This window comes from Aulonocara sp. 'chitande type north' Nkhata Bay, linkage group LG20, assembly GCF_057382095.1.
Source record: "Aulonocara sp. 'chitande type north' Nkhata Bay isolate Kocher_YH1m ecotype deep benthic linkage group LG20, A_spYH_male_GT1.1, whole genome shotgun sequence".
NCBI lineage: Eukaryota > Metazoa > Chordata > Actinopteri > Cichliformes > Cichlidae > Aulonocara > Aulonocara sp. 'chitande type north' Nkhata Bay.
In genome coordinates, this window is record NC_141363.1 from 13,105,641 (window position 1) to 13,127,728 (window position 22,088).

A 22,088-nucleotide genomic window follows, 5' to 3' on the forward strand; every position below is an offset into this window, starting at 1 on the left:
GTCAGGACTGTTTGGGTTTTGTTTGACAGCTACGTTCTTTTGTTCCAGGCGGCAGCGTTACGGTTGCCATGGTTACAGGGCGACGCTCTCTCTCTCTCTCTCTCTGCGACTGTGTGTTTTCTAGGTGAGAGAGCGCCTTTTCGTTGTTGTTGTTGTTGTTGTTGTTGTGCTAAGCTAACAGGCAGAATGCTACAAGCATAGCTCTAAAGAATGTAGCATCATGGGCAGTGTAGTCCGTGTTGCATGTTATGGGTCTGTGAGCGCGAGGAGGGAGAGAGAAAAAGGGGAGTGGAAAGGTAGGAGTTGTCATCGAGGAAAAACGGGAGCTGGAAGCATGTAAATATAATAATAACCACTTCAGCCAAGCTATTAAGACTCGACTGTACACCGTGTTCGTGTTTTCCTCCGAAAACAATAAGTTCCGTTGGAGCAGTCTTTCAACGCCTCTCTCTGTCTCTCGCAAGAAAAGTTGACCCACACAACAAAGTAAAGCTAGTTTTCGGCTACGAGCCGACAGGGACCCCGCCGTATTAGTCAGAGGTCCCTTTACTGCAGTTCGGAGTCGCGGACCTTCAGTAATAGTAATAAATCACACGGCAATAGTACATTCACGTTGTTGTAAAAAGCATGATAATATATTAAGTAATCCAAAGTATTCAGAATACGTTACTCTCATTGAATAACGTAACGGAATACGTTACAGAATACATTTTGGGGCATATATTCTGTATTCTGTAATGGAATACATTTTAAAAGTAACCTTCCCAACACTGCTGCTGAGGCACAAAATACACAAACAGCGGTTCGTTTCAGCATCAAAGCACCACGCGACACTAGTAAGTACTCATTCTACATTTGTTTCACATATTTAGCTGCTAAGTGCACCTTTATGATGCTGCTGTTAGCTCAATATTGTGCTAATGCCGAGGTCAATGAATGTCTGAATCCTGACCTTCAGACCTTTCTACAACGAGTCGCACTGACATGCTGTTTTATGATGCGCGTCTAAATTCGTTTCATTAAATTCGTTTGAAATTCTTCCAAATGGTTAACGATCATTTGGAAGAATTTCAGTTGATTTATTGAAATACAAAATTTCATTGATAAGCTGCTTAGCGATAAATAGAATGGAATTTCAACAAATGACAGGAATCAGGACTGAGACCCCCTGAGTCTAGATGCTGTTGGTTAGGAAGATGAGGACGGGGGGGTTGAATGAGGCTCTGAGTGACATGAGGTGGCGATTGGGAGGATGTGGGTTCCATCAATGACTCAAAGGTAGAACGACAAGCGCATTCAGATTTAAAACAAACAGAGCAGAGGCCGACTGGCTCGCAGAAGGTGAGCAAGAACATGATTGTACCAGAGTAATGATCTCAGTATTGAGTTTGACAGCATGGGAAAGTGGAAGTGATATAAAGAATAGACTAGCAGCTTGAAAACCCAGGAACAATGGCAGATGAATGATTACAGATCATCGTTTATTGAGCTAACGTATGATCTTCATTTAAAAGAAACAATGAATGGGCCATCCAAAAGTCATGACATCGTCCCATGAGTGCAAAATTACCTAATTACACCAATACAAGCCATAAACATCCAGGTTATGATCTATGTTATACACTCTTGGCGAGCAGTATATTGTGTTGACCGATCTACTGCCTGTAGAGAGGAAACAACAGGGTTTCCTGGTGTCTCTTCAGGCACAGAAGGCCCAGTATAAGAAGTATAGTTTTGATCCAACAGTAATGTAATCCTGGACCCGTTACAGTGAAATAACTTTTCTGTAGCCTGAACATTAAACTGCCAGCTGATGAGATGTGCTCCTATTATTTTCAAAGGGAATGTGCCACTACTGTTGTGTTTGAATCCAGTTTGATTTAAAGTGTTTTGGATTCCTCCATCAGCTGCCGCAGAGATCATCCATATGACTGTGACTGTGGTAAACGGTCGTGGATAATAAATGGAGACCAGACAGCTTTTACTAGACATGTAAAAAACACTTTCTGCAACATCACTTTGAACCTTGCTCTTCTCTATCTCAGACAATATCAATATCAACAACAAATGTGATTAGCAAACATGTGCTTGATGATTATACTTCCAAGAAGTCTCTGTACTAACTTAGTTTATTACATGTACTCATGTTAGTAGACCTCTATGTATAGTGTGAAGTAATTTCAACATTTTGTGCTGGCCTCAAGCTAACTTGCGCACTCAGCAGCAGCATTTTTACACTGTAATTGGAACACTAGCTACTGCATTTGGTGAACATTAAAACTTCTCGAGGCTCTGGACATATAAAATACTAAAATGTTCCACATTGATGGTGACAAGACACTTAAACATGAAGCAATGCCACAACACGTGCAACATCAATTCCTAATAACATCTGCCTGTGTTAGATAGCTAGGAAACATTAAAGTTGCCATCTGCACAGAGAATGTATTCCGCCTACTGACTAAAAAGTGGTTCCAAATTTTTCAATACTGAGCCAAGATGGTTAATGCTTAAGAAGCATGAAAGACAAAAGACATACTATTAAATACTTCAGCTGCAGAGCTACACAGAATATATGAACTACTAAACTACTGAGTTACATTGTGAAATAAGATTCATGATGTAACCAACAGATAGATTACTTTGGCAATTTGGGATCAAAAGTTGGAAATTACAAAAGAAAAGCAACACTACCAATGTTGTTTCTTTCAAGTTACCATCCAGAGGAGGTGGAAGCACAGCAGCCATAATTTATTTACCAGACAAGAGCTCTGATGGTGGGTTTGAACTGAGGTAAAGAGAGAAGATCCTTCACTTCACTCAGAGGAAGATGTCTTTAGTGCTTCAGGTAAGAATCTACAAGTGAAGGCAAGAGTAAATGCTGAAAACCTACTGAAAGGTGGGGGAATCCTATGACTGTGTAGCACGGAAAAATTATTATAAATAAATCAGATAACAATTTGTTTTGTGAGCTCATGCAATGTTTTCTTTGTTTTCTGGCTGTAATCAGCTGACTTTTGCTGCTACTCAGGTATTCAGTGCTCTTTGTGAATTAAGCAAAGCCAATTCAATAAGATCTGAGCTCATGTCACACGAGCTGATTTCTAATCCCTAAACACTATAAAGATCAGAATCAGAATCAGAATACTTTATTGATCCCTGGGGGAAATTATTTTTTGTTACAGTGCTCCATTTTAAACCAACATTAAGACAAGACAGACAATACACTAACTAAGAATAGTACAATATATACATATATATACATACATACATACATAAGTCACTCATAGATAAATAGTTGGAAAAGAAACATGTGTAGTTGTAGCAGCAAACAGTGTGTTAAGTGGATGCGTTGTACAGGGAGATGGCCACAGGCAGGAATGATTTCCTGTGTCGTTCAGTGGTGCTTTTCGGTAATCTCAGTCTCTCACTGAACGTGCTCCTGTGACTGACCAGCATGTCATGGAGTGGGTGGGAGGTGTTATCCAACATTGTCTTTATCTTGGACAGCATCCGCCTCTCCGACACCACCTTGAGGGAGATGGTATAAAAGGTAGAATTCAGTCAGTGAATCTAATCAGCATCATCACCTTAAATATGAATTGATATCTGTGATCCTTAATGTAACCTGGAGGCCCATGTTACCACTACAATAAATCCAAAACTTTAGCACAATATTAACTGAACTAAACTGACTGATATTTTCATGGAACCTTTGAAAAACACGAAGTTTGTTTACTTAAGTTTCTTTACCTTGACGTTAGACAAAATTGTCCTGAAGACTACTTAAAGAAATTCAGAGAAAGCTGCCTGTGAGAGTTCAGTGCTGAAGAGTAAAGGTGGCCATGCCAAGCTCATTAGAATTGTACAGACTCTCATATACTGTGTTTGCATATACAGTATGTTTGCACAGTAAATTGCAGCACTCTTTTCCCATTTTTCTTAAAAAACATAAAGGAAGGAAGGATTGGCTTAACATTTTTGCACTTGCTTTTATTTCGTTCTTCACACATTTTCCTTTGATAACCCCTCGGACCAACCTCACCACCAGGGTCATCTGTGCTGCGCTGTGATCTGACAGAGTCCAGTTAGTGGCTATGTATTTGAAGAGCAGCCTAATAATACATCCTCTTGTTTGGGCCTCACAGCTGCTGTTGTTTGTCTTGGCAGTCATCAGAGGTTGAGGACGAACACGGTGCCACGAGGTTGCCAGTATCCTAGAGTCACATTTGATGCTTTTCGTGTGTGTGTGTGTGTGTGTGTGAAATTTAAATCTGACTCGTCCAAGCGCTGTACGGTGGGTGATGGAGTTGGCAGAAGGATATGACAGTTATTTTAAGTCTTCGAACTATGCCTCCTTTTTTGTTCTTTTAGTTTGGGAGAAAAATGGCAGTTGTGTGAAAAGTTTTTTGTCATTTTCACAGTCTTCTAAAATCCAGTGGTGTTTCTTAAAAAAATTTTTTTCCACAGTCGGTCTCTGTGTTCTCCATCTTTCCCTCTCCTCAGCCTTTTCCTGCACTACGTTGAGGGTCACTCTGGTGTAAATGAGAGCATTGTTCCAGAAGGGGAAGCTGGCTTTGCGGGGAGGATTATCTGTCGGTGTTGAGCTGTGGGATTCAGTTTCTTCTGGCGTATGAGCCGGTCAGCGAGCTGCATCGCTAAGCTTGTTATTATTGTTTTGGGAGAAGGAGACTGAGCATTGCAGGAGGGGGGGGGGGAGGAAGTAGAGGAAGGAAGGAATTAAAGAGTACATAAGGTGGGAAAAGGAAGCAAAAAAAGTAGCAAACGAATGTGCAGTGTGTTTAAAGACGGCGTAAAAGTCAGACTGCATTGGAGGAAAGGACAAAGATGAGGAACAGCAGACGGATTGAAAATCACTACATCTGCAAAATCTCTTGTCAGACACGAGTTGTAATGGGGAGGAGGAAAAGTGCTGAGATGTACTTCTACCCGCGAAACAAGAATAAGAAACCTGAGGAAAAAGCTCGGTTATCTACCTCTTGAGCAGCAAATGGCGACAGACAGACTCGCATTTAAACCACCAGCAGCACGAGTCCGTGAAAGTTGAAGAAAAAACAATTAATTCTGCTTCGTCTCTGGTCTGGTGTGCCCAGTTCCATATAGTGCATCAGCCTGGTGTGAGGGAATTGTCTATTTATCAATAGATAAATGTGAACAGATCAGACAGCAGGGTGCACTCTGCTAGTCTGCTTGATGCATTTTTAATTTACTAACCCACTCTTGAAAGAGAGAAAGTATTCTGCCTTAGACTGATTTTGGATAGTCTCTTGTTGTTGCTTTCTTAGCCTTCGCCTTGTGCAGAACTTTCTGTGGACTCTCTTGTGCTTTAGTTTTAGTTCCTCTGCGTTTGTCTCATCATCCCTGATTTCTTCCTGCTATGTTTCCCAAATGTTTCAAGTTGCCTCATAATTTTTTGTATTTGTTGCCTCAGTTTCCTCTTGTTCTTTGCCGAATCACCCCACGTAGCCGTGTGTTTCCTCGCTCTGGTTTCTCTGTGCTTCCTTCCTGGTTACTTGCTTTCTGTTAGTGGACCATGTTTATCTTTGGACTAGTCAGCATTAAATGCTTGCCTGATGTTAACTTCTGTCACCTGCATTCTGCAGTCCTTGCAGACTTCTTTTCTGAGTTATCGCATTCACAAGATTTTCAGAAAAGCTGACCTCTGACCTTGAAGTCGAGGTCGCTCAGATTGAAACTCATGTGGGATTTTTAGTAGATACACCTATGGTATCAATTTCAAACTCCTAAGTCGCCTCGTTCTCAAGTTATCGCATTCACAAACTTGCACGTCCACACTGCCCATCCACACGTCCAGTGGGGTAAAAACCAAAAGAAATATAGGAAAAATAAAAACTCTTTCATATAATTTATGTGCACTTTATGTTTGTGGGTTGACTGGCTAGATGATTCCTTTTCACATCTCTCCAGCCTGTCAGCGTTGTGGCTGGGGCTGCTTCAGGTACTGTACTCTGCTGACACTGATGGTTTCACTGTGCACATCCCATGCACTCAGGCTGAAAACTCAACCTGGCATTTTCCTGGAGCTGGATTGCAGACAGGGGAGACGGAGCACTCTCACACTGACAGGCATGTCCAGAACCTTACTTCAGACACGCTCCTACCAAGTAAACTGCTGGCTGTAAAATTGTGCTGTGGTAATGCTGCCTGCAAAGAATTATAGCATAATATATTCTAAACTGGAAACAATTATTTTTAATTTAAAATCAAATAATGTGCTATGAGTGATTTTTTTTTTTACATTTAGCAAAAGGCTAACGTGGTTTCAAGCTAATTCGATTTTCTTAGTCAAAGGTTAAGTTCACTCTTACCTTAAGGGACTTTTTTGGCCATAACTTGAGAATTAAGGCCTTTTAAGGCTTTTACATCCCATAGGTTTGCAGATTATAAAACATTTCATTTATTTTATTTGCTTAATTAACTGATTATTTGATAACTGCCTCTTGTTCACTCTGCAATGCTCCAGTCACACTGGGGAAAACTGTGTTTGGAGACTGTGGATGAACTGAATTATTGTCACCATGCAATGAATTTGCAGTTTCATTCCTCTGAAACTGTTGCTTCAAAGACGAGGACCAGTGTTGGGATCACTCAGAGTGACTTTGGTGCACTAAGACAGCGATAAAACAATAAGCAATAAGACAGAGTCAGTCTGCTATCTGTTTCTGATCGACTGGGATCAAGTAGGCAGTGGCATTCTTTTTGTTCGTGATAATATAACGATTGACTGTGACAAATTGGTGAAAACTGCAAATCTGTTGATGTCTACATAAACGCAAATTCACCTCCTACTTTCATTCAGTCCAGCCAGATCTTTATACATTTGAAACATAAAATAAGAGATAAACAGTGACGTAATAGTGATGCAATTAAACTGCAAAATACGCCAGATTTCACATAGGAATACCTCCAGTTGGCAACCAGCTGAGTTAAGCGCCCAGTTGCAAAGAGACATGTTGCATTGACATGACTAATGCCATCACTCAGAGGTAGAAGAAGAAATGGAGATAAATTGCAACTTAATTGGTTTGTGGAGGATACAAGAAAACAACAGCAATTCAAATTTTGATGTAGATGCAGACAGAGATGCTGGTTTTATTCTTAAGTGTTACGTAATGATGCCACATGGAGCGCACGCAAGTTTCAAAATTCTGAAATTGGTGTACAGGATTGTGTTTGGTGACATGTTTTCAAATGTTAACATTCATCTTTTCTCCACTTTCCCATCTTTTTATTCACCTGGTGTTCATAGTGTCCCTATCTTGTATCTTCTTGCTTCCTCACCTTCCCATTTTGGTCTTCTCCAACGTCATTCTTTCAGTTCCCCTCCCTTTCTTGTTTTCCAGCCCACCGTTTCACTAATATTAATCACAGCATCTCCATCTCCCCTCAAGGGAAATCTCCATCCCAACTCTTCACTTCATCTGGAATTAATGCGGAATGTCAGAGAAGGATGGGAGTTTCTGAGCTGCCAAGAATGGATAGTCAGGTCACGGGATGAGAATAAACCGAGACAGAGGTAAATGAAATCTTTACATTAGGTATTTGTACCCAGGTTGTATATTGCACCAGTATAAAATCACTCATATGCGCTTCACCTGAAAAATCCATTATAAATAACAGTGTGTATGTGTAGTCAATTAATCCTTTCCATTTGTATTTCCTTCTACTGGCTGGCGTGAACAGTAGAAAGAGACCAAGACACGATTCAGCATTTTCAAAAATGCTGTAGCAAGAGACACAAACATTAATTTGTACTCAACAATGAACTGATAATGTTTATGCGATTAAAAAATGATATGATAAATGATGAAAAATACTACATATAAACATCTTAATTTTAATTAACAGTTCCCAACATGTTCATAGGGCTGTTTTACTCTTTCTCATAAACCAATCATAAGGGGAAAAAAGGTTGTTTGTAATTTTTTAAGAACAAAGCTTCCAAAAAGCCACTGGTCCCAGCTAATCACATGACTCACAATAAAAAGGCAGTTACATAAATGACACAGGCTAGCTGTTTTTAACATCCAAGCATAAGGCAAACTGCTCCTTGCAATAGTTCTCCATACAGAAACAAACCATAACAATCTTGTTCTGTAAGTCTGAAGAAGTGTTCTCAAAATGTTAATCTATTGGTTTTAAATGCAAAAAATGAATCTGGGATGAACTGGTGCTGTGGTGTGTCAGCGTGGATTAAAGGAGCCGTGTCTACATTCTGGGCTCAAGCAAAGAAAGAGAGAAACATGGCAAATACATTATATTAAGATACTGAACAATAATGTTACTTGTGCTGTGTAGCTGTAGGCTGTAGCCTGAAGACCTTGCCTGCTGCAGAGTCTGTGTGTCTACAGCCCCAGCTGGCTAGAACTAAGCTTGACCCACATCATCAGAAACAGAAGATGAATAATGAATGCACCGACAGCCAACTACCCATCCACAGAGATAGCCAGCCAACCTTTGCGCCTGTCAAGAGCCCTGTCAGCCAGTCAGACCGCCATGCAATTGGCTACCGAATCAACAAGCCAGCCTGTTGGTGAGAAATCCAGTCAGTCAGCTATGCAACATGTAGGCCTGAAATTCAGCAACCAATGGCAGAGCCTGCCACGTAATCAGCCATTCAGACACCTTTGCTGATATGCCCCTGCTTGTAACCTCGATGCCAACCATGACACTCCATCGTTGTCTCCTCCCTTTCTCTTCTGGCTGCTTGCTTGTTAGCATTGTTCCACTATGACCCCCACACCATCACACTGCTCCCTCCACTACCAACCATAAACCAGCCACCCATTCAACACCAATTTTTCTTCTCCTCTTCATCTTCCTCATGTGTTAAAAGGGCAGGCCTGTCAGAATAGTTTAGCCATAATGCGTTGTTTTCTCTGAGGCACAGACAGGGTCAGCTGACCCCAACTGTGTATTTACTGTCAGGAAATAGGAGGGGGAGCTTTATAGTAGATCAAACTCTGACTGAGTATTGGGCAAGTCTGATTTATTTACTTTTTCTCATGTTGAGCTTAAAACCGAACACTGAAATATACTTTGATTAAAACTGATGCAGTTTGAAGAGAATGTGTAAACCTGATTTGCAAAAATATAAATGCACAATGCATAATTATACCAATATTTTAATGTTTATTGCACTTCACAACTATTTTAAAGGCAGCTTTCAACAAAGCATTCAAGCAGATTTGGTAAAAACCTTTGGAATCATCATTCTGCACAATTAGGTAGTCTAAAAGATACACTCTAATTGGTTTCTACAAAGCTACCTCTCAAACACAGTTTAACAAAAAATCTGGTCATAGTAATACTGCCAAAAAGACCAACACAGAGAGACTGAGGAGGAGCTTCTTCCCGCAGGCGATACGGTCTCTCAATCACACCACCACACAGTACTGACCCACACATACAGTTCTTACACACACACTGGACTTTCTGGACTTTGGTTTTGCACAACACTGGTCACTATATTCTTCATTTCCGGTTAATACTTGTACAGCTGCTGTTATTGTGTATATATTTATTTATATTTAGATTTCTTCATACATTCTTATATAGTTCTATATTGTGTATTGTGTATTTTGTTGTACAGTTATTTTATTTTCAACTTTAATTTATATATTTATCTTTATCTTATTCTTCCCAGTTAAATTTACCCTTCATTCTAATTTGTGTTGTACAGTTATTTCATTTTTAACCTTAATTTATATTCTATTCCTTCCTAGTTAAATTTACCCTTTTTAATTTTTCATATTTATTTCCTATCTTATTCATAGCCTTTTCCTTTTTTTGTTTTCTTTAGGTCACGAGCAGTTGTCCAAGCATTTCACTACATATCGTACTGTGTATGACTGTGTACGTGACAAATAAAATTTGAATTTGAATTTGAATTTGAAAAATTGCAGCATATGTGGACATGTGTTGACTTTATTGCCACATAAAATACAACAGTGGTCTAGTTAGACCCTTTCTTATATTATTATAAAAAAAATAATTAAAAAAATAAATAAAATTAAACTACAGATTGCTGAATGCCTGTTTTTATAATATGTATAAAAAATATCAATGAAAGTTTGATTATGAGTACATTATGGCTCATTGTATGTTAAAATTATTTCTCTGGACTGCTTCCAGTCTGAGCAATATAGCACTGTAGTTTAGTCTACAGGATCTACACAGGCCGCAGGACTAGAGACAACTGGTTGCTAGGTAAAAATGTTCCTTGGCAACCACTCCCCAAGAGGTTGGGGAGTGGTTGGAGGTTGCTGGTGGTCACTGGGTGAAATCAGTTACAAAGAGGGTGCTACACCAAAAACCTTCTTGTGATTGCTTTTGTTGTTAGCAGACTGCTGCGGTTGCCAATAGTTTCCCCTTGTCTGCAAACAGTTGCCGCCTACTTGCTGAGCGAAAGTGAAACTTGGAAAAGTGTGACAAAAAACTGAATCAGAGAATATTTGCCTTCACAGTAAAAGCTATTTCTTATAACTGAAATCAACATATTTCAAAACAAGCAATTTAAACTTTAAAGGTCTCCATTTGCAGTAAATCACTGAAAGAATTTTTAGATGACATTTATACATATACTCTGATTAAGCATGAGATTATTACCACATGCCGAGTACCCTGTTGGTTCCCCTTTTGCTGCCAAAACAGCCCTGAAGTGTTGAGGCACGGACTCTACTAGACCTCTGAAGGTGTGCTGTGGTATCCTGCACCAAGATGTTAGCAACAGATGCTTTAAGTCCTAGAACAGGGGTTGCCAACTCCAGGCCTCGAGAGCAGGCCTGCAGGTTTTAGATCTCACCCTGGGTCAACACACCTGAATCAAATGATTAGTTCATTAACAGGCCTCTGGAGAACTTCAAGAAATGTTGAGGAGGTAATTTAGCAATTATATCCGCTATGATGGATCATGGACACATCTAAAACCTGCAGGACACCAGCCCTTGAGGCCTGGAGTTGGTCACCCCTGTCCTAGAAGTTGCGAGGTGGGGCCTCTATGGATCCAACTTGTTTGCCTAGCACATCCAAAATTTGCACAGTTGAAATGAGATGTGGGGAATTTGGAGGCCCAATCAACACCTCAAACCATTCCTAAGAGAGGCCACAGCCATCAGGGAATACCATTTGAATGAAATGGGGTATATGGTCTGCAACAATGCTTAGATAGGTGGTATGTGTCAGATGTTCGCCAGGTATGCGACACACATACACCCAATAATCGACATGGCCAACATTCATCAGACCAGGCCACCTTCTTCCATTGCTTCATGGTCCAGTTCTGATGCTCATGTGCCCATTGTTGGCACTTTTGGCAGTGGATAGGGCCACCCTGACCTCTGTTGCTATGCAGCTTCATACACAACAAAAGGGGAAGCACAGTGTATTATGGCACTTATTTTGATCAGAACCAGCATGAACCTTTTTGGCCTCAGTTGCTTGTCTTTCGGATCCGACCACATGGCCCAACTTTCACTCCCTACATACATCAGTGAGCCTTGGCCTCCTATGACCCTCTCACTGGTTCACCACTGTTTTTTCCTTGGACCACTTTTGATACATACTGACCGCTGCAAACAGGGAACAGCCCACAAGAGCTGCAATTTTGGCAATGCCCTGACCCAGTCATCTAGCCATCACAATTTGTTCCATGTCAAACCTGCTCACTTCCTTGCACATGCCCATTTTTCCTGCTTCTAACACATCAACTTTGAGGACAAAATGTTTACTTGTTCCCTAATATATCCCATCCATTAACAGGTGCCACAATGAAGAGATAATCAGTGTTATTCACTTTCACCTCTCTAATATGCCTAATCGGTGGTGGAAAACAAAGGGGCCTCTAAAGGTGTTAAAATTCAACTTATGGAGAAGATGTCTGTACGGAATTTCACAGCAATCTGTTCAATAGCTGTCAAGAATTTGTTTCAGTCCAAAGTGGGAAACAAATGTGTGATTAGCCTTTACTCCTAGCCATAAATAGGGTAAGTCCCAGTGTTCGTTTTGGTTTAGTTATCTTGTGCTGTGCACTGGCACAATCAGAAATGCTGTTTCATTACAACATAAAAAGTTTGATATGAGCAGAGCACAAGAAATGGGTCCTGCTCAAGTAGAAACAAAGGCTATTTTTCCTTTTCTCTGCTGTAAAAGAACATTCATGTGCAAAATAATCTAATTGGTTACGTAAACAAAGAATAACTGTCAAGTCAGTCGATGCTGTAAAACTCTCAAAGTCAGAACACTGCTTCTGATGACTGCTTTGCTGCTTCTGTGTCATAATTGAGGGCATTGTTATTACAGTGATGAAAAATAATATACACAGTGCAAACAAGACTGCAGCATAATTCTCCGTCCAATGTGCAATTGATTCTGTGCACTGGGCCATGCCGGGGCGCTAACCCAAGCTCAAGTCAAGCACGTCCTGGTTAAATTGCACAAGAGGCTGAGCTCCCTTTTGGGCAAATTAAGCCCCTCTGTCGCCCCGCTGCTGACTGCCCCAATCCTTCGCTGCCTCGTTCACACTGCTCACACTCTCTATTTTCCTTACAGACTCTGTCTCTTGTCCTCCATCCTGCACTTTCTTTTCCTAATGTGCTCTGTCCCCTCCCTCCCTCCTTGTACAGTACATACTTACACAGCTGAGCCGAGCCAAGCTGAGCTGGCCAGACCCGCCTGCTCGCCGTGATAGTAAAGGCTTTAATAAAAACACCGTTTGGGGGATGAGAATTGAATTTCATACTTGGACGCCCCGACACTACATGTGTTTCTTTTAAATAAAGAAAGAAGAGCGAGTGCGAGAGAGAGCGAGAGCAGAGCAGTGCAGAGCCACCCGGCCAGAAGGAGATAGGCCGAGGCTTTTCTCATTTCTCCTCACATTCCTGCTTCCTTAAGCTCAGCTGTGTGCCTGCTGTTCCGTGGGGGAGCCAGAGGGGACATCTGGGTTGTCAATCAGTGCGATTCCACACCTTTTCCAGATAAAGCCGAGTGTTCAGTCTTTTCAAAAACAGGCTTTCAGACTTCTTTCCTATCTCTCCTTTTATTTCTTTTAGACAGTTTTGGAGATGCTAGAAGCCAATGAACGCCTTTGCTGCTCCATGGCTGCGGCTGATTTAACACAAGATTCACTCCACTTAATGTATATGCAATTAGATTTTAGACACATGGGTTAATAGCGTCATTTGGATTTGAATAAGTTTGTTAGCGATAGCTAGCACGAGTAAACATTCACACAAAGGAGGTATAATTATGAATAACAATGTAATGATGTCGTTTACAGAGTTTTATTTCTACTACGGTACTACATCTAGTTCGGTACTTGAACTGAACAGTATAAGTACCATTTGTAGGTCAGTGGGTCAGCAACGTGCTTGGGAAGCTTTTTTCTCTACAGTGGATCCAGTGCTTTAGGCACCGAGCTGTGAAGCAGAACTGAAGATTCTGTGTTATCTGGTCGAGGGTTGAAATGTTAAAATCTCTACTCGTAGGTTGGCACATGAGAGGCACTACTTGACACTTGGCACTCCTTGAGGTGCAGCACTGTCTAAGAGACATACATAGCACATATATATTTATAGAGAACTGCCTGGATATAATCCAAAATGCTTATGGTGACAAAGAGCCTATCAGCAGACCTGCCTGGGAAATACGATTCAGTCAGTGATGCAGTCTTGTAACTGAGTGTACTTTTTTCTTGTTATTCTTCTCTTATTACATCTATAACATGAATTAACATGGGATGAGCCAGAGCTGTGTACCGTACCTTGATGAAGTAGTAGTCAATCTCTGTGCATGTGTAGAAGAATAACTTGTGGGGAAGAATGCTGTTTAAGATTATTTTTGGTGGCCATGTGACCATTGAAAAAAAGGAATGCCTCTCACTCCTCTTGAATAATCTGCCCCCATCTTATGTCAGCAATCTCATATCAGCCCAGTAGAGTACGTCGCTCTTGCCGGTTTACTCGTATTTCCTAGAATATTTAAAAGTAGAATGGGAGACAGAGCCTTCAGTTTTCAGGCCCCTCTTCTGTGCAACCAGCTCCCAGTTTGGATTTTGGACACAGACACCCTAAGGGCCGGCCAGGTCACCCTGAATCCTTTCTTACTTGCGCTACAATACGCCTCAGTTGTTGGAGACTTCCCGTGATGCACTGTGTTTCTTCTTCACTCACCATGTGTTTATACACCAGTCTTAATCATTAATTATTATTAATCTCTTGCTCTCTTCCAAAATGTGTCTTTTGTCCTGTGTTCCTTCTCTCACCTCCAACCAGTCACAACAGATGGTGTCTTTCCCTGAGCCTGGCTCTGCCGAAGGTTTCTTCCTGTTAAAAGGGAGTTTTTCCTTCCCACTGTCATCTAGTGCTTGCTTATAGCAGGCTTGATTGTTGGAGTTTACTCTTTATTATTGTAGGGTCTTTACCTTACAATATAAAGCACCTTGAGGTGACCGCTGTTGTGATTTGGTACTATATAAATAAAATTGAATTGAATTGAACTCTCATTTAGACAGGGTTTCAACATCACTGCCCAGGGGTATTACCGATGTGGCTACAGAGTAGTAGATATCTTCTAGAAGGAGTTTGATGAGACTATTGTCAGAGATTATTAGCTTCTTTATCAATAATGTTTCTGCAATAGATTTTTCGTTCATTCACTTTTGCACAGGTTTGTTTTCACAGCCCATTTCTTCTCTCAGCGGAGCCTTATGACTTTTTGCAGCCACGAAGAGGCCACAATGCATCTGTCATAACTGTAAAATCAAGACAATTGTTTCAATAAACAAAACAAAAAACCTTTATTTGTCCCCCTTGTCACTTCAATTCGGGGATCTATGAGAAATCAATTTCCCGACTATGTCTGGAAGAATAACCATATGTCAGTATTGTCAAGTTCCATGGATTCTGCCACTGAGTGCTGTTGTAGCTTTGCAGATGGATAGCTGAGTACAGCAAGCTTGCGTTGGTGAAGATGCAATTTCAGCATGTATAAAAGTAAAGCTCCAAGTCACACCAAATTACTGATTGCAAGAAGCAAGGAGCTCAGTAAGGTCAGGTTGTGTAATTTTTAGAAAGGTTGATGATGATTAGAATGTCAGCGCTGAATAACTCTTTGCCCTCTCAAAATAACTGAAACGGTTCAAGCATTTCTCTAAAAATTTTCTTAAAAAATAGCTGAAAGGGGAGCCTAAATAAACATGATTTCGACCTCAGCCTCTTGTAACTGACTGAGATTTGATTTCCTTAACACATCTGACCTAAGCTTACTGCTCCGTGGTGCTGCATGGCCTCTGACACACTGGTCAAGAAACAGAGGCTTAGTGTGCTTTTATTCCTGCAGGAGCTGCTCTCACATCAAACGCACACAAACAAAACAAAGCACCACGAGTGAAGACATAGTATTTAATAAAATGCTTTGGAGACTTTGCCAACCATCTGCAGAGACTCAATAACAAGTAGCACAATTCCAAATATTGGCAGAAAAATAATTTACCCTCTGTCAAAATTGCACATTTGTATACGCGCACATACACACACACCAGGAAAGATTGCTGAAAGCTCTTTTGGATTTTTTCTCCAGTTGTTCTGCATTATCCATCATAGATGGAAGACCAGGGGAATTGCTGTTGAAGCTTGCTGTGTAGGAAAAAAGGAAGGAGAAACAAATGCAGGGAGAAAGCAATGAATGAATTAAGAAGGCAGGATAAAAAATGACAGAGGCTAACACAGACGTGTGTCGTGTTTGGCTAACAGCACTGCCTGTCTGCTTTGAGATATGATCGGCAACATTTCCATATAAATACATGTCAGTTACTCTGTTGAGCAGAGTAATGTTGCACAATTGTGATCCATCCTTTAGCTACATCCTTTATGCTTTACGCTAATGTGATTACTTAACAGCTAATGCATTGTTATCCTTTTTTTTTTTGGGGGGGGGGGGGGGGGGGGTCTTCTGGGTTTTTGATGAAAAGTTAATGTTTTTATTTCACTTTAGAGAGAAATTAAGTGTAATGACAATTGAACCAGTAGTAAGGTCTCTGATATACTTGTGCCCTTTAGATGAGTGGAGGACATGTCATGTAAAAAAATAATGGATTGGGTAGGTATTATACACAGTAAACTTTAGTTGATTAGATCCATGTCTTATAGTGTGGCTTGTTTAATTACGTGGTGAACAAGTGCCTTTATTGGGAGTGTGGGAATGTGCCTTATGGAAACATACTAACAAGGGAAGTGTGTTGAGATGGTGGAAGGAGTGCGTTGAGAGGCTGACAAATGAAGAAAATGAGAGAGTGGTAGGAGAGGTATGGATGGAGGTAAGTTGATGAATCAGGAATTGAAGAGGATATAACATACCTGTGGATGTATGGAGATGATCAAGAAAGAGAGCTGTGGACTTATAAACTGATTGTTTAACACAATGTTGGAGAGGAATCGAGATGAAGTGCACTATAACTGTTTTTCAAGATAAAGTTTTATCCCTCTGTTGTAACTACAGCTGCTGAAGCTAGGTTCAGAAGGGATGATCTGATATCGTTGTGTTGGTGTTGTTTCCAGATCATCATGAAAATGTTGTTCCAGGTTTAACATTGCAAGTGACCAATCACATTGTTGTGACGTTATTCTTTTGGGCACCAAGCCATTCCTGCATTTATGAAATTCCAATGTTGCAAGGACAATATTAATTCTGCTCACCGTTTATTAAAGGGTTAGGGTAAGGGTCAGTGTTAGGGTCACGGTCCGTTGATCGGCGGACAGAGGCGGTTTCTCGCAGCTTAAGTACAGTGTTTTGTTTTACGGCGGTTTTTCCCAAAGTCGCAAAAGTATGACGTCACAACATTCTGATTGGTCACTTGCAATGTTGATCCTGGAACAAGATTTAGTATGATGATCTGGGAACAACACCAACACGACGATATCAGATCGTGCGTTAAGAAGAAAGGTGACGATCAGGTCACAACGGTATGGTTTCATGCTGAGAAAGAGCACCACAGATTTGATGTTTACTTTAAGAATATTGATGGAGAAGTATGCCTTTTGCAACCAGAAGTGGTAACAAATAGTAACAGCAATCAGCTAATGCTAGCAAGCTTGGTTAGCAAGTCAAATCGTAAGCTGTGAAATTTCTCTCACCAAAGCTGGAGCACAAACTTCCTGCATGGTCTTTACCACAAAACAAGCCATCTCATTTGAAATTTAATTAAATTTAGCACATGCCCCAAAAATACAAACACAGCTGCTAGTCCATTTCAGTAACTGGGAATAGCAAGGTTCACAACTTTAAGACATGCCAGTATGTAAGTGATGTAAGTATAGCTATAAAAATAAATTCAGCCATGGTACCATTTTTATGAAAAGGCAAACCATCCACAGAGACTAAAACTATATTTTTATCACACTGTAAACTTGTCTTTTGGTGCTGTTTAGTTAGACATTTTAACATGGGAGGCTACTGGGATTGATTTCCCAGCCTCAACTGGTCATTAGAGGAACTGCAGGTTTTGTTTTTTGTTTGTTTTTTACCCTTATTGAGTTCACCTTTAAACTTCTGATTACATAGCTCTGCCGCATTTGCTGCCTACAAGCCAACAACAAAAGTCGATGGGGATTTCCTACATTGTATAAATGGGATTTGTAGACACCGTCTTTACACGTGCCAAGTTAGTTGTCAGTCTTTATTTCACGGAGAGCTTGCCTCTGCTTGTTAATGCCACCTGTAGGATGCCTGGGATGGTTAAAAATGAACACATGTCAAAAATACAAGAACAGAAAACCCCCAAAACAACAAAACAAAACAACCAGGCCATCAATTCTCACACAGTGCAATAGAAGATAAAAGGGAGCCATAATAGAGGCACAAAAAGAGAAAAGATTGAAGTGTGTTTTTATACTGTATATCACTGCAAGTTAGCCCTGGATATCAGGCTATCATGAGAGCATGCAGGCCTTAATAGAAAATGGCTGTGTTGTCTCCCACTGCATATGAAATGTGGTGCAAGATGACAGTTTTTTAAGTTGCATGCCATCTCAGGAGGAGGAGAAAACCTCTTAGCGCGCACACACACACACACACACACACACACACACACACACACACACACACACACACACACACACACACACACACACACACACACACACACACTCATAGACAGTCTTTTTCGATGCTGACCAAGCTATCATAAGAAAAATGAATAAATGGATGACATGTCGCATGATTTTGAAGGCAGGAAAAAAAATACCTGGGTGAAGAGGCAGATGAGAGAAGGGCCAAGTGGAAGGAAAAAAGATTATGAGATAGAAACAAGAGTGAGCGATAGTGGAAGGAGGGAAAGAAGGAGGAAACCGGTGACAAATTGCAAATGCTGCCTAGCAGCTCTGACTGACAGGCCAATCATCTTGCTAGCACATCTCGAGGCAATGCCTGGCTGACTGTTATTAATTGAAATGTGATTGGAGGATAGGGGGTGGAGGGGTGGCCATGATGCTCACATCTAATCCACATCAGAGCAATTAATAAAGCACTCACTCGTCTCGTCCCCTCTCTCATCGCCACTGATATTTCCAATGGTGACTAGAAATTAGAAAAGGAGGGAGAAATAATTGAAAAGGGATAATTCCAAAAGGGGAGCTGGGGGCGAATGATGGAATTGGGAAAGGGGGATTAATTTGTGTAACAATTCAGAGGGCCGCCCAGGAGGGGATTTTTCTTTTAATTCCCGCAGAGATTTTTTTTTAATGGCTAAAATCTCATGACTCACTTTCATTCATTCCATGTCCAGAAAAAAGAAGAGAGAGGAAAGAACAGCAGCGAGAGCCAGAGAGAGAGAGATTGAGGGAGGGAGAGAGTTCCCAGGTTCATTAACTTTCTTCCTTCATCAAGCTTTAAATAGGCAGGTAGTGTTAGCAGAAGTACTTATTCAGATGAAATCAGCTTCAGGTCACAAAGTAAAGGTCATATTCTTCACGTTCCTGGATGATTCTGCGCTCTTTTCCCCCTCATCTTAACAAAATATAACATTATACTAATAGATTACGCATTACTATTGTAATTTCCTCCTACGAATTTCTGGAGGAAATGTAGTTTCTGCCTGGATTACATTCACTGGCAATATTTGCATCCAACCTAGGAGGTGTGAAATTATTATACTACCAAAAGTCACAGGAGGCTGAGTGGAGGATTGGTTGGGTGTACAAAACACAGGATACTGACATCAGAGAGTAGGATTTGTATTCTGGGTCCCAACTGCAGTCAGTGAGTATGTTATACATCCTGTGTTGTGCAATCATAGAATAATGCATTTGTAGGACATAGGAAGTAGATTTACCAGACATGTGGTGCTGTTGAATCCCAGTGTAATGACTTTCTCCCCCACATGTTGTTCCTCTACTCTAGGTGGCCCAGTACCACACCAATCAGGCACAACATTATGGCCACCTGTCTAATATTGTGTCAATCCCGTTTTGCTGCCAATAAAAGCGAACAACTACAATGCACTTGCTTCTGAAATCCTTCTTTCAGAACCAGCATTAACCTTTTTGGCCTCAGTAGCTCGTTTGTTGGATCCGACCACACGGCCCAACCTTCGCTCCCTACATGCATCAGTGAGCCTTGGCCTCCTATGACCCTCTCACTGGCTCACCATTGTTCCTTCCTCGGACTGCTTTTAATAGATACTGACCGCTGCAGACCGGGAACAGCCCACAAGAGCTGCAGTTTAGGAGATGCTCTGACCCGATCATCTAGCCATCACGATTTGGCCCATGTCAAACTTGCTCACTTCCTTACACTTGCCCATTTTTCCTGCTTCTAACACATCAACTTTGAGGTTCACTTGTATGTTGCGCTCACTAAGAGGTGCCATGATAAAGAGATCATGTCACCTCTCCGTGGACATAATGTTATGACTGATCAGTGTACACTTACAGTGTGGATGAGTTCTTAAAGTTCTTGTTAAAAGGTCCAATTATCTCTAAAGCATCTCTCATGCAAGACTCGAAATTGAACTGCAAGGGTCAGCTCACCCCACAGAGTGGTTTGAAACAAAGTTAGAGCTGCTTTTCCATCTGGTTTTAATCTGACATTCTCAGTTTTGGAGAGCTGCTCTATAGTTTTACACAACAATAAGATAACAGCATTGTTTTCTGGTTTTTACATGAATAACTTGCCATGCTCTGGCATGCTCGGCACAAAAATCAGGTTAGATTTCTTCTCCTGTCTTTTCCTTCACATGTACTCACATTACACACATCTCACTCTATATAATGCTATTTATCCAGCCTAAAGTGCTTGTAGTCTGCTCTGTATTTTCTCATTTCATTTTGTTATTACTATATGTTCCTTAAAATCTGAATCAGGCTGACTTTGCAGCTCCATTCAAATCTGTCCAAACACAGTAAACCCAGAAAGATAAAATCAGGCAGCATGAATATTGGCAAAACCAAGCACTGAACTGACTATAGCTGTAAGCATGCTTTGCACAGGTCGGCCTTGAACCATCCAGGATTGGCTGGAATGCCACATCTGGCAGAACCGAAACGACATATCACATAAAACTGCCAAAGCATGGTAGTGGAGGGGTAATGATTTGACTGCAGGCCCTGGGCCTCCAGTGACATTTGCTTCCTAGAGTCAAATGTGAGGTCATCTGTCAGACAGCTAAAAGCTTGACTGAAAGCGGTTCATTCAACAGAACAATGATCCAAAGCACAGCAGCCAAGGTACAACAGAATGACTGAAGAAGAAAAGAGTCAAGGTGTTACAATGGCCCAGTCCCAAAGTCCAGAAATCAACCAGACTGAAATGCTGTGGTGGGACATAAAGAGAGCTGTGCATCAACAAATGCTGAAGCAACGTAGTAAAAAACGATTGTCCCAAAACTTCTGCACCATGATGCCGGAGACTGATAGATTCATAAAGAAAATGATCGCTTCACGTTATTGCTGCTAAAGGTGGTCCTACAAGCTAATGAATTATGGAGTATACTGCACTTAGTTTCTCACAGGACCATGGCTGGGCCGTCAGGCTTGGTCATGGAGGGTGGGTGCTGGCCCTGCTGCTGATCCCTGTTGGTTATAGCCTGTTCTCACTCTCGAGGTGTAATATACTGCCAATTTGTCAAGTCCCAAGGCGTTCCTGAGGAACGCGAAAGGTGGCCTTCCATGTTCCAGCCCAACTATAGCCTTAAAACAAACGTACATGTGTAGATTAATTAAACAGCTCTCATATTTCCTCATTTTTCCAATTTTGTAATGTAGGATGTGTTGTGTACCCGGAAGCGTAAGATATCATAAGATATCGATGATTTGTCACCTAGCGTAAAATGTTACGCTTTAGGAGTGAGAACGTGTTGATTGCTGGTTTTCCAGGGATGTGGGAACTTGGTGAGTACTTTGAATTGTATCTACATATTTCTTGGTTGAGTGGCTCAACAGACTGTATATCAGAATACTTTTAAAAACATCTTATAAACAGCTTTTATATGCTGGACTTAACAATTTCATCTGTTTTTTTCCTTTCTGTCAGTTACGAGTTGCTTCTCCCTTCCATTTTCATCAATTTGCATCATTTCCCTTTATCCGTATCTTTCTTTTGCTTAGAAACTAGCTTTCATTTATTTTTGTGGGTTAAAGAACATCAGTGCTAAACTGCTTGTTTACTTCGCCTTAGGCTTTTGAGAAATCCCAGGAAACCCAAGAAAAAGTTGATTCAACTCTAATATGAAGTCAGCAATGTGGGTCTCAGTGGATATATGCCTTTTGGAGTTGATTCTGAACATCATATCACAAACATTTCCTGCACAGCATGTTCAGCTCAGTGGAGTCCCAAATAGTTTCTCCTAGAATCTAACCTCTAAACGCAAGTACCAGGCTCAGTTGTTGCAATACAAATTCTGGAGCAACATGGCTCCAAAAACACTGCAGGTGTTAGATTTGTATTGTTGATTGTCATTTATGCTTAGAAATATTTACTTATATATGCTTAGAGTTTTGTAATTAGTTGTAGATTGGTAGAGGTTTTGATCCTTGATAGTCTGCAAACTTTGTGTG

General features: G+C 40.9%; 1 long non-coding RNA gene across 1 annotated transcript in view; it reads left to right on the forward strand.

Moving 5' to 3' along the window:
- Positions 1-224: 224 nt before the first annotated feature.
- The window catches only part of LOC147305287 (uncharacterized), a 35,125-nt gene continuing 13,261 nt past the window's right edge, over positions 225-22,088 (forward strand). The window contains exons 1-2 of the long non-coding RNA XR_015126538.1: positions 225-296; positions 7,434-7,558. This is a non-coding gene — a long non-coding RNA (uncharacterized LOC147305287). The remainder of the gene's footprint in view (positions 297-7,433; positions 7,559-22,088) is intronic.